Consider the following 12,890-nt stretch of genomic DNA (forward strand, 5'->3'; position numbering starts at 1 on the left):
TGTTGCACGAGGAAAACATGTTGTTTTGTCTCTCTTTACAGATGCGGCACGTGAAAATATGGAGAGTCACAAAAGGATGCCTCCGGTGGTAAATCAGGTAAGTCTATGGTGGTAAGAATTATATTTGTTGGTTCCCTCGGCTCACCTTGTGGTTTTCTTTTGTCTCCTAGGTGCCGAAGTTCGGCGAAGAAATGATGGAGGCAGCGCCGACCCGAAGGATGCTGTGATGACTGGTGAGTATGGCGCGGCGCTGCAGCTGGAGGTGCGGCGCGTGCAGAAATGATGTTCTTTACAGGTCCAGAGACAAGATGGATCCAAAATCAGGTGTGGAATAGAAATAACTTTGTTTTCTAACCTTGTCCCTTTCTTTCCTCTTTGTTTTAGGAGCTCCGGATTCGAAGCGGGCGTGGCAGAAGACTGGATGCAGGATGCAGGCATGGTGAGTGTTACGCTGCAGGATGCAGAATAACGCAAAGTGTGTGTTGCTGGTTGGGTGTGGTTTAAATAGCCTCAAAAGTAGTCCCAGGTAAGAAGTCCCTAGAACCACACCCGAGTAAAAAATAGTCCCTGTAGAAAAATAGTCCCTTTCAGGCTTCATGTTGGATTGGAGTCATTTGCAGCATGGTCTGCCTGAGGTAAGTAATGACTATGAGCCTGGCGCCTTAGGCGCCAGGACTGAACCCAGATAGCCCCTAGCCGGGGCTGCTGAGGTTTTATTAAATGTCTAGATGCCTGCTCCCGGGACTGATGGGCTTGGTCCGGATGCCTGGGGGTAGGCATCATGACAGCACTCTCCCCCAAGGCCCCTCCTAAAGTTGTTCTTCCCCTGGGCCCTGGTTTGTCTGGGAAGTTCCGATGGAATCTTTTCACCAACCGAGGTGCATGGACGTGGTCTCTAGGTTCCCATGACCTTTCTTGTGGTCCGTAGCCCTTCCAACCGATTAAATAAAAAAGTTTTGATTTAACCATCTTGGAGTCCAGGATATTTTATACCTCGAATTCAGGTTCTCCATCTATCAAGATGGGGTCGGGTGGTTTGGTTAATCTTGTTCCTGGTTGAACTGGTTTTAAAAGTGAAACATGAAAGACAGGATGAATGCGCATATTAGAGGGTAATTCCAATTTGACGGCTACCGGGTTGATAATGGCCTTAATAGTGTAAGGTCCCAAATATCTAGGGTTAAAAGTCTGAGTTCCCTTCAGAGGTATGTGTTTTGTAGCCAGCCAAACTTGATCCCCAATCTGGTATTGTGGAGTTTCACTTCTATGTTGATCAGCTTTCTTCTTATATTTCTCTTTTGCTTGTTTCAAATGTTCTGTTGCCTCTTTAAAGGCTTGTGTAATAGTAGAATGCAAATGACTAACTGCAGGCATTTCTAAATGCTGAGGCGAATCTAGTTCTGAGGTTCGAGGGTGATGTCCATATATGGTATAAAAGGGGCTTTGTCCGGTTCCTGAATGTACAGAGTTATTGTATGCATACTCGGAAATCCATAAAATATCTTTTCAATTACTTTCGGTCTGGTGTAGCATGCAGGGTCTGGTTGGTCCTCTCCGTCTGACCATCGGTCTGGGGATGGTGACTGGTTGATAACCTCACGTCGATTTGCGCCAGTTGACAACATTTCTTCCAAAAATGTGAAATGAATTGACTACCTCGGTCAGAGACCAATACGGAAGGAAATCTGTGTATTCGAACAATGTTTTCGAGGAACTCCTTGGCCAGAATTGAAGCAGAAGGTAATCCCTTTAGAGGAATAAAGTGGGCCATCTTGGAAAAAAGATCCACAATAACTATAATGGTGTTAAATCCATTACATGGAGGTAGATCTGTGATAAAGTCTAAAGATAAGGTGTGCCATGGTGTAGGTGGAATATCCAAAGGTTGTAAGAGGCCAGCTGGTTTTTTCTTCTGACTTTTGTTTTGGGCGCAAATGCCACAAGACATTACAAATGACTTTACGTCTTTTCGCCAGGTGGGCCACCAAAATTGTCTCTTCATTTTAGCTTCAGTTTTTGCGATAACTGGGTGTCCTTCCATCAGGGTGTCATGATAATTGGAGATGACTAGTTCTTGTAGTTCCTTGTGTGGTAGAAATAGTCGCCTTTGATAATAAGGTAGGTCATTGATGACTGAGTAGTCCGGGCCTTTCTTCACCCAGTCCTGCAGGGCTGTTGGATCGAAGAGTTGTTGGATCTTTACTTGAATATCCTCTAGTGTCTGTAGAGTGGTTATGCCAAGAATTCTTTGTTCTGAAATTATAGGCACCGGTTCCGCGTTCGCATATGCTTCTCCCATCCCTATTCGGGATAAGGCATTTGCCTTGCCATTTTTACAACCTGGTCGATAAGTGATCACGAAATCGAACTCGGCAAAGAACAATGCCCATCGAAGTTGACGCGACGATTGGGCCTTGGCTGTTTTTAAATACTGCAAGTTCCGGTGATCGGTGATTACCGTAATGGTATGCCTGGCACTGAGAAGATAATGCCGCCAAGCCTTGAAGGCGGATTTGATGGCTAATAATTCTTTATCGGTAACCGCATAGTTTAACTCGGGTGCCGAGAACTTTCTGGACCAAAATGCTACTGGGTGAAGTTGACCGGGTTCAGGATCCTTCTGGGACAGGACAGCTCCCATGGCTAAACTGGATGCATCAGTTTCAACTATGTATGGAAGTTCGGGGCGTGGATGCTTTAAGACAGGTGCAGACGTGAATTTCGCTTTCAGCTCTTGGAAGGCCTTTTCAGCTTCTTCGGTCCACAAGAAGCATTTGTTTTTTCGCAAAAGTGCTGTGATAGGGTGTACAACATGTGAGAAATCCGGAATGAATCTGCGGTAGAAATTAGCAAATCCGAGCATACTTTGTACCCCTTTAACTGAACTGGGCGATGGCCACTTGAGGATTGCGTCCACCTTTCGAGAGTCCATTCGGACTCCTTTTGGAGTCAGGATAAATCCAAGGAATTCAACTTGCGTAGCATGAAAAATGGATTTTTCAAATTTTGCATATAACTTGTGCTGGCGTAGTTTCTCAAGGACTGCACGAACATGCTTCACATGGTCTGATTCTGAAGAGGAGTACACTAGAATATTGTCTATGTATACAACAACACAGACGTCAATGAGTTCACGAAGGACATCGTTCATAAAATACTGGAAGGCTGCTGGTGCATTGCACAACCTGAAGGGCATCACCTGGTATTCGAATAACCCGTACTTAGTGCGAAAAGCAGTCTTCCATTTGTCACCTTTCTTTACACGTACCAGATGATATGCCCCTCGGAGATCTAATTTAGTGTAGATGCAAGCGTCCTTTACTTGGTCTAGTAATTCGGGGATCAGAGGCAATGGGTGCCGGTTCTTAACCGTGATCTGAATTAATGCGCGGTAGTCTATGCACGTTCTGAGGTCACCTTCCTTTTTAGGCACGAAGAACAAAGCTGAAGATGCAGGGGACTTGGATGGACGAATTAAGCCATTAGCAAGGTATTGGTCCAAATATTGTCGTAGGTGAAGGTTTTCGGGTTCCGTAAAGGCGTAGATCCTACTACATGGAGGTTGTGCACCGGGTATGAGATCGATTTGACAATCGTATGATCTGTGAGGTGGTAGGGTGTTTGCCTGTTCCTTTTGGAAACCATCCTGGAATTCTTGATATTCCTGAGGTAACTGCACGACTGGAGTAGCGACTGTGGCCAGGCCTTGGTTCAAGGTCTTTTTTGGGTAACATGTATGTGCACAATCCGGGAAGGTCATTCTCTTCTCTCGCCAATCAATACAAGGATTATGTGTTTCCAACCAAGGTATCCCCAGTATTATTTGGAACTGCGGGGCTTTGATTAAATCAAACACAATAGTCTCTCGATGCCCATCCTGACCCAATAGTGTCATCTCTGCGGTGGAATGAGTTACAGGCCCAGAGGCAATTTCAGTTCCATCGACTGTGGTGATGACATCTGAAGTGGTCTTTTTGCAGAGAGATAGATTCATCCTAGAAGCCAACTCGTGGTCCACATAGTTTCCTATGGCCCCGCTATCAATGTATGCCCTCACTGCGTGCATACATGATGGCTGCCTTGGATCTATAAGGACCATTGGTATGATGAAGTGCAAAGTCTGAGTATCCTTCTTCAAGCTCGGCAAGTGGACCTCTACTTTTTTAGATGTTTTTATAGGGCAATCCCGTAGAAAATGTCCTGTGGCTCCACAGTACAGACACAATTGCATCTGCCATCTTCTTTCTCTTTCCTTTTGAGTTAAGGGTCCCTTGACCCCCCCGATCTGCATCGGTTCTGATACATCTGTTCCTTTGAGGGTAACATTGGGTTTAACCAATACCCGATTCTCGAACTTAGCTCGATCAGCCTTTCTATTCTGAAGTCGGTGGTCTAACTGGACCACTAAGTCTATATATTCTGCACAATCCTGAGGTGGGTTCACAACTTGGGCCAAAACGTCTTTGAGTTCACCCCGAAGTCCACGATGAAATAATGTAATTCGTTTTACCTCTGGCCATCCGGTTTCCACCACTAACCTATTGAAAGTGGCGATATAGGTTAGTAGATCCTGGTTACCTTGTCGTAATGATAAAAGTTCGTTATCCAGGGCCTGTCCCTGTGAATGTCTGGCAAATAGTCTTTCCATGCTCAATTGAAAACCTTGAAAATCCCGAAGAAGAGGGTCATCCTGGTTAACTAATGGAATTGACCAATCCGCTGCGCTGCTACTAAGATATGATAGTACAAAGGCTACTTTGGTTTGGTCGTTCGGAAAAGCTCCAGGTCTGCATAAAAAGTGCAAGCGGCATTGGTTCATAAACACAGTGAATTTTTTTGGGTCCCCAGCAAAACGTTTGGGTGGAGCTAAAGGAATGCTCCCTGGTAGAACCACTTGCACAGGATTGCTCGATGAAACAGGAGTTGGATTCCCCCCCGAGTCCAGGTAATGGTGTTTGCCCAGCTTGGTTTTGCAGTAATTGTCTAGCAAGATCATCAGTGCGCTCCTTTGACACAATCAGTTCTCTCCTGAGGGCATTAGTCTCTTGGCGTGCGGAGTGCACTTCTGCCCTAAGTTCCCCTAACAATAGGGCTAGTTGGTCGGTTTTTGAGGTTTCCATAACGCCCCGGTGGGGATTTGTAGATAGGCTTTGCGTTCTGTTACGCTCACCTGGCTCCCACAGGGGCATCGGTCGGACCCGGACAGCTGCGGTCTCCACCCACGTGATGAGTAGTGCAGCGATGACTGACTGAATCTGCCCTCCTAATCTTGTCTGCTTAACCCGCAGAAATATTCTCCTGCAAGTGGAGAGATGGATTTAGCCACTTGTGGATTCAAGTGATGGCACCCCCACAGTCCTCCCCAACTAATCACCTCCGAAATGCCCTCACCGCAATCTCACCTTATATTCTTGAAAGATGAGCTCTCCATCCTGCGTGGATTTGCAGGGGCGCGTCGATTCCAGTTACTTCACTGGTTTGAAGGCTCGGGAGAGTTCCGGAGAGTACTGACTCTGAGGTTCCTGGTGAGGACCAGTAAGTATTAAGTTCATAGAGTTCAATATGTCCGATGTTCACTCTTGTTCCCCCCTTCCTTTCTTGTCTTGCAGCTGGCTCGTGAAAAGATGCTCTTGTGGCAGCTGGTGGCGCTCAGGTAAGAGTCTGTATTACCCGGCGCTGTCCGGTAAATGTTGCACGAGGAAAACGTGTTGTTTTGTCTCTCTTTACAGATGCGGCACGTGAAAATATGGAGAGTCACAAAAGGATGCCTCCGGTGGTAAATCAGGTAAGTATATGGTGGTAAGAATTATATTTGTTGGTTCCCTCGGCTCACCCTGTGGTTTTCTTTTGTCTCCTAGGTGCCGAAGTTCGGCGAAGAAATGATGGAGGCAGCGCCGACCCAAAGGATGCTGTGAAGACTGGTGAGTATGGCGCCGCGCTGCAGCTGGAGGTGCGGCGCGTGCAGAAATGATGTTCTTTACAGGTCCGGAGACAAGATGGATACAGAATCAGGTGTGGAATAGAAATAAGTTTGTTTTCTAACCTTGTCCCTTTCTTTCCTCTTTGTTTTAGGAGCTCAGGATTCGAGGCGGGCGTGGCAGAAGACTGGATGCAGGCTGCAGGCACGGTGAGTGTTATGCTGCTGGATGCAGAATAACGCGAAGCGTGTGTTGCTGGTCGGGTGTGGTTTAAATAGCCTCAAAAGTAGTCCCAGGTAAGAAGTCCCTAGCAACACACTTGAGTAAAAAATAGTCCCTGTAGAAAAATAGTCCCTTTCAGGCTTCATGTTGGATTGGAGTCATTTGCAGCATGGTCTGCCTGAGGTAAGTAATGACTATGAGCCTGGCGCCTAAGGCGCCAGGACTGAACCCAGATAGCCCCTAGCCGGGGCTGCTGAGCTTTTATTAAATGTCTAGATGCCTGCTCCCGGGGCTGATGGGCTTGGTCCGGATGCCTTGGGGTAGGCATCATGACAGTCGCACGGCCATTTTGGAGCCAGGCCACCTATTCGTGCCAAACGCGGTTAACGTGATTTAAATGGCAGGAAAGGGTTAAAATTATATGGAACGATAAGCTTCCACCAGCCCTGTCCATGACACATCTGCACATCTGCCAAAAAGTGCTAGGAGAGTATCAAGGGTCTTTGGAAATGGCTATGAGACCCAAGTGCACTGTAGTGTAAGGTACATTGTGCACTTGTTACATGTTGCAGAAAAGTTGCAACATTGGAAAAGGACTAAGGGAAACAAAGTCTCCCAGTACTGACTGTCTTAAGGACATGTCAGTTCCCCCATAAAAGAGGAGGGCAGCAGAAGGCTGTGCTCCCCTGGCAAAGTCAGACAAAGGTGTTTAAACAGCAGTAAAATGTTTGGGGGTGTACAACTGGAGGGAAAATGTCATATAAAATGAAATCTTTCCTAACAATGAGGCATTCACCCAGTTGTTGAAGCTCACTTGCATGAAATCGTGCTCTCAACCTACCAAAGTTGCACCAGGTTGGCTTTCAATGCTCAACTACCACGGCTACACAGAGTGGCGGATGAAGACCTATGTGCCTGAAAGGATGCCAACCTCACACTCTCATCCCAATGACTGCATTGCATGAACAGCATCTGGGTAGTCTGGATACATACAAACATTTTTCAAAGGTACTATATATATTTATTTAATGGGCCCGGGCAAATCATTAACATTGGCGGACAGAATGTATGCATCCCAAATGGTAATGTTAAAGGATATTTGTACCACGCACTATCACCACCAGAGTGGTCCCCTGGCGCTCTGGCGGACCTGAAAGAAAAAGGGGGGTAGGTTAGGGCGTGTTAGTAGGGCAAAGTTTGGAGAGGAGCAAGGGAGCTGTAATGTACTGTTGGCGGCTTCAGTTGTTTTAACACTGTTTGCTGAGCTTTTTTGGTGTCGTATATGGTCCGAGTCCGTCGTGTGCTGTGTTGTGGGGGTCTTTGTGGCATGTTTGTTGTTACAGTGTGGTGAGGTCTGTGCAGGTTGCTGCGGTTTAAGAGGTGTGGTTGTGTTTAGTTAGGGTATGAAAGGTGTGTGAAGGGGTGAGGTTATTTTCTTTTTTTTTTGTAGGGTTGGTTAGTAGCATTGGCGTCCCGAGAAATGCACTCCTATTGTCTCTCTTTGGGATTTAGACACACTCGTCTCCCTTTCATTGATCTAGTTTCAGCACGATAAGGCTGTCTTTCATCTCTCTGTCATTATGTTAAGTTATTCAGTTTCTGCATTTCTATCTTCTTGCCTAAATCCCATTCTGTGGTTGGTGCAGACTGGTCCTCTCGGATCAGTCTACTTACGACCTACACCCTTACGCAACAACCTGTCTGAGTGGGTAAAGTAGGTGATTGTGCATGTTTGTGTCAGGCTTATTGACATTGTTCTCTCCTGATGGGTTGTCGCTCATCGTCTTGTGGGAGTTTCCCTAAGTTGGTTCTAGGTGTTGTCTGTGCCTTCAAGGGATTCTGTCAGTCTTTTCTTTATATTTCTTGTTTGATTGTTTGATTGTTTCAGTTGTTTCCATCTGGTTCCGAGGTGTTGAAGAGCCAGGTTTTTAGTAGTTTTCTGAATTTTAGGTGGTCTTTGGTATTTCTTATCCCTTTTGGGATGTTGTTCCAGGTTTTTGCCGCCAGTTGGGAGAAAGAGGAGCCCCCTAGTTTTTTCTTGGCATATGGTTTTGGTTCAAGGCGGATTTCATTGCCTTATCCAAGGAGTCTTGTGGGCTTGTAGATTATTTTCTTTTGTAGGAATTCTGCTCCCTGTCCGTTCATTGCCCTGTGCGTTATTCACATTGTTTTGAATGTGATACGTTGTTTGATTGGAAGCCAATGTAAAATTTTTAGCACTGGAATGATTTGATCTCTTCTAGATAGATTAAGCAGGAGTCTAGTTGCTGCATTTTGCATGCATTGTAGTTTCTTCAGCAGGTGTTCTGGCATCCCGAGGTAGAGGTTGTTTGCATAGTCGATTCTTGACATGATGAGGGTGACGATTGTCAGTGTTTTGCAGGTGAAGGACAGGAAAGTTATGATTCTTTTTGGTGCGTGAAGGAGGAAGAAGCATTTCTTTATCACATTTACGTGTGGTTCCAAAGTTAGCCCGTTGTCCATTAGGACTCAAAGGTTTTTCACTACCTCTGTTGGTGTGGGGTGGTACCCAATTCAATCGACCAGTGTATGTAGGTGTTGCCCTCTTGGTTTTTGGATATAATCAGGATTTCTGTCTTTCCTTGGTATAAAATATACCGTTTAAATGAAATATGTTATTCATTTAAAGTAACAGATATCACATCGGTACTGAGCTATGGTTTACTGAGTGTGGGGACATCACGTGATCGTGGGAGCGTGGTCTCACGAGATCTCGGCCCAACGCGATCTCACGGACCCGCGCTCCGCGAGCGGGGACTTTGGCGCCAGTGTGAGACTGGCAGAGTGCCAGACAAGTCGGTCTGGATAGCGCTGCTCCTTAGGAGGAGCCAACGTGACTGAAGGCCCTGAGCCAGTGCCAGCTTACTTCCAGGGCATAAGTCCAATGCCAAGGGAGGCCTCATGGGGGCCCTGGAAGTATACAGCGTGCAGCCCAAATGCACACTCGGTCTCCAGTGAAGATAACTGGAAGGCCCAGCTAAGACTGTGAGTACCTGCCCCGTCCCGCTCATGGACTATTGCAGCCACATGTTCTGTTAAGCAATAAAGGCTGTTACAATTACTCAGGTGTCCTGTCGTCCGTAGAGGCCACAACATAACTGGCGACAAGGATATCTGAATACCCACGGACCCACCATGCAAGGCGCCACACCACCCCCGGCGTTTCTCCCCTCACCTGGGACCCCGGCATTTCCGTGGATGCAGTGGGAGCCACTCTTCTACACGTACCTTGAGGCCGTAGGCGGCACAGGATATGCCCCCACCTAGAAGAAGGCGATGCTGCTGAACGCAATGGGGGTTGAAGGACAGCGCATTTTTGCCAGTTTGACAGCCATACCAGTGGATGACGACGACGACAACGTCTACAAAGAGGCAATCCATCGCATCGTAAAGCGGTTCACCAATAAGGAGAACATAGTCCTACACAGGCTGAGGTTCTACACCCGTAAACAAGAAGGGAGCGAACCTGTGGACGACTACATCACCCGGATGAGGGAGCTGGCATCCTTATGCGCCTTCGGCGAAAACGCGGAACAGGTCATCTGCGACATGCTGGTCATCCACACCCACTCCAGGAAAGTACAGGACAAGCTCATACAAGAAAAGGAAGTGACCCTCGACAAGGCCATCCAAATCGCCAGGGCGGAAGAAGAAACCTCCACAGGCGCAAAGAGGCGGGAAGTCATCTACCCGTACTCGAGCTGACGGCGCTACAATGGAGAGGGCGCAGAGACAAGCAGTCCCGTGACAGCCCCAGAGAAAAAGGCCCCAGGCAAAGGGATGTTCCTAAATGCTACAGATGTGCCAGCACCAAACACATGGCGAATGATCGCAACTGCCCCGCCAGAAACAAGGAATGCTCGAAGTGTGGACGCGTTGGTCACGTGGCCCCTGCATGCACGTGGCGGAAAAAAAACTTCTCCCGCATCGATGGCGACCGTGCTTCAAGCGACGAGGACGAGCCACAGGACAGACCCATGGTCGTCATGGTCAATGCTCTTCACGCCAGGAGAGAAAAGCCCCACTGCACCATTAAAGTGGACGGCATGGAAACACGTGTCATGGCAGACTCAGGATCAGACCTCACAATCCTTCCGATAGACACATACAAGGAGATGATGCGGAAGGCTAAAGTGGAGATCAGATCGACCAGGCAAAAACTGACGGTTTTCGGTGGTGCAACCGTCGACCTACTGGGTTACATCAGAGCCCAAATTGAATTCAAAGGGAGGTCTACCAACTCCAAAGTGTACTTCTCAACCAAAGGTCCGGCTGTGCTCGGGTGGGACGATCAACACAGACTCAGCATCAAACTAGACCCCAGCACTCCGGAACAGGTACTCATGGTCTCCTCAGGAGCAGCGCTAAACTTCAAGGAGATGTTCCCAAGCCTGTTTTCCGAGAAACCGGGGAAAGTGAGAGACCTTGTTCACAAGATTCGCTTTAAACCCAATGCGGTGCCTGTGAAACACAAAGTTAGACCGGTGCCTGCCACGGTGAGACCTGCGTTAGAGGCCCATCTCCGGAAGATGGTCGAAGAAGGGACCATTGAGATGGTGGAATCCTCAGAGTGGTTGAGTCCGGTGGTTCTAGTCAAGAAGAAATCCAGCAACGACCTCAGAATATGCATTGACTTGCTAAACCTAGAGATCGTTACCGATAGCTTCCCGCTGCCCAGAATCAGCGAAATTGTCTTGATGATGAAGGAGGCAGCAATCTTTTCGAAGCTCGACATGCGTGATGCCTATCACCAGATTCCTTTACGCAAGTCTTCGTGCCCCCTTACGGCATTCATCACTCCCTTCGGCGCCTTCCAATACACCTGCATGCCATTTGGGCTATCCTCAGCAGCGTCGGCATTCCAGAGAATGATGAATGCTCTCCTCAAAGGCCTCACAAACATCTCATTCTTTCAGGATGACATCCTCGTGTATGCCAAGGACAACGAGACTCATGACAAGGCTCTAAGGGCAGTCCTGAGCAAGCTTCAGGAAGCATGCGTTCATCTTCGCCACGAGAAATGTGTTTTCCGAGTGAGAAAAGTAGAATACCTTGGGTACTGCATCTCGAGCGAAGGGGTGAGCCCCAAGAAGAACCTGATGGAAGCCATAGCAGATGCCCCGGCCCCGAGGTCCAGAGAGGAACTCTGGTTGTTCCTGGGCTTAGCGGAGTACTACGCAAAGTTTGTCCCAAGGTTCTCTGAAACCACGTCCCCCATGAGGGATCTTCTGAAGAAAGGGGCAACCTACTCCTGGGGCCCAGAGCAAGACGGAGCTTTCACTGAAATCAAACGCAGAATTCTGCACGCACCTTGCCTAAAACCCTTCAACCCCGAATGGGACACCTGCATCGCTACAGATGCCAGCGCATACAGATTGGGGCCACCCTGACCCAGAAGAAGGGCGACACTGAAAACATTGTGGCATTTGCATCTAAAGCACTATCGCCAGCGGAGAATAATTACTCAACCGTAGAGAAAGAAATGTTGGCTTGTGCCTGGGCCGTCGACTACTTCAGATCTTATGTTTGGGACACGTAAATGTAGGCTGGTCACCGACCACAAACCCCTCATTCACATGTTGAGCCCAGGTGGCACCAAGACTGCCACCCCGAGACTGGCCAGGATCGCCGCAAAACTTCAAGAGTACACATACGAAATAGCCCACATTGCGGGCTGGAAAAACGCACAAGCGGACTGCATGTCCAGGCTCCTGAACCAAGACGTCCCTGGGACCACATTCCTAGAAGACGAATGCGTTGTAGCCGCCATAGGCGACTTGATGAACGGCGAGTACATGGACATGAGTGAGCGCCACTGGCAGGAGAAATTTGGGCAGGACGATGCCCTAAGGCGCGTAACAGCCTGGGTCCGCGGAGGGTGGCCTGATGAAAGGGCGATTCCCGAAGGCCTACACCCTTACTGGAAGATGAACGACGAAATCACTGCCATGAACGGTCTCATTTTGAGAGGCGACCGAGTGATCCCACCCAGCGGGATTCGCAAAGTAATACAGTGCAGAGCGCACTCAGGCCATCTGGGGTGCAACATGACCAGGCGCAGGATACGCGACGCCTACTGGTGGCCAGGCATGGATCAGGACATACGACAAATGGTGGAAAGGTGCCACGAGTGCACCAACAGCGACAAGCGCCTGTCCGTGAGACAAGCCCCCATGCTGCCCACCGAAGTCCCCAAAGGGGTGTGGCGCAAACTAGGATTGGACTTCATTGGGCCGCTGGACAGCATGCCCCCAGAACATAAATACGGGATAGTCACGGTTGACTATTTCTGAAAATGGGTCGAAGTTGACTTTACTTCGGATATCACCACCAAAACAGTCATTGAAGTACTCACTGCCATATTCCAGTGCGAGGGCCTCCCGGAGGAAATTGTGACGGACAATGGGGTCCAGCTGACCTCTCGAGAAAGGGAGAAATTCCTCAAAATCAACAACAGCAAAGAGCAAGTCTCTACGATCCTCAGGCAAATGGCCTGGTCGAGTGGGCGAACCTCTTCATCAAAGGGGTGCTGCAACTAGCGCATGCCTCGGGCCTAAACCCATACAAGACGGTCAAAGAGGCCGTCGCAGCCCACCGCATCACTCCCAACACTGTCACCGGCGTGTCACCATTCCATCTGCTAAGGGGGAGAAGGGCAGCATCCACACTGGTACCACCGTGGCTCCAGCAAGTGAGGGCTGACGAAGATGTGGACATGGAAGACGTAGT

Source organism: Ambystoma mexicanum, chromosome 6p (assembly GCF_040938575.1).
Source record: "Ambystoma mexicanum isolate Mex_15411 chromosome 6p, UKY_AmexF1_1, whole genome shotgun sequence".
In the NCBI taxonomy this organism is placed as follows: Eukaryota; Metazoa; Chordata; class Amphibia; order Caudata; family Ambystomatidae; genus Ambystoma; species Ambystoma mexicanum.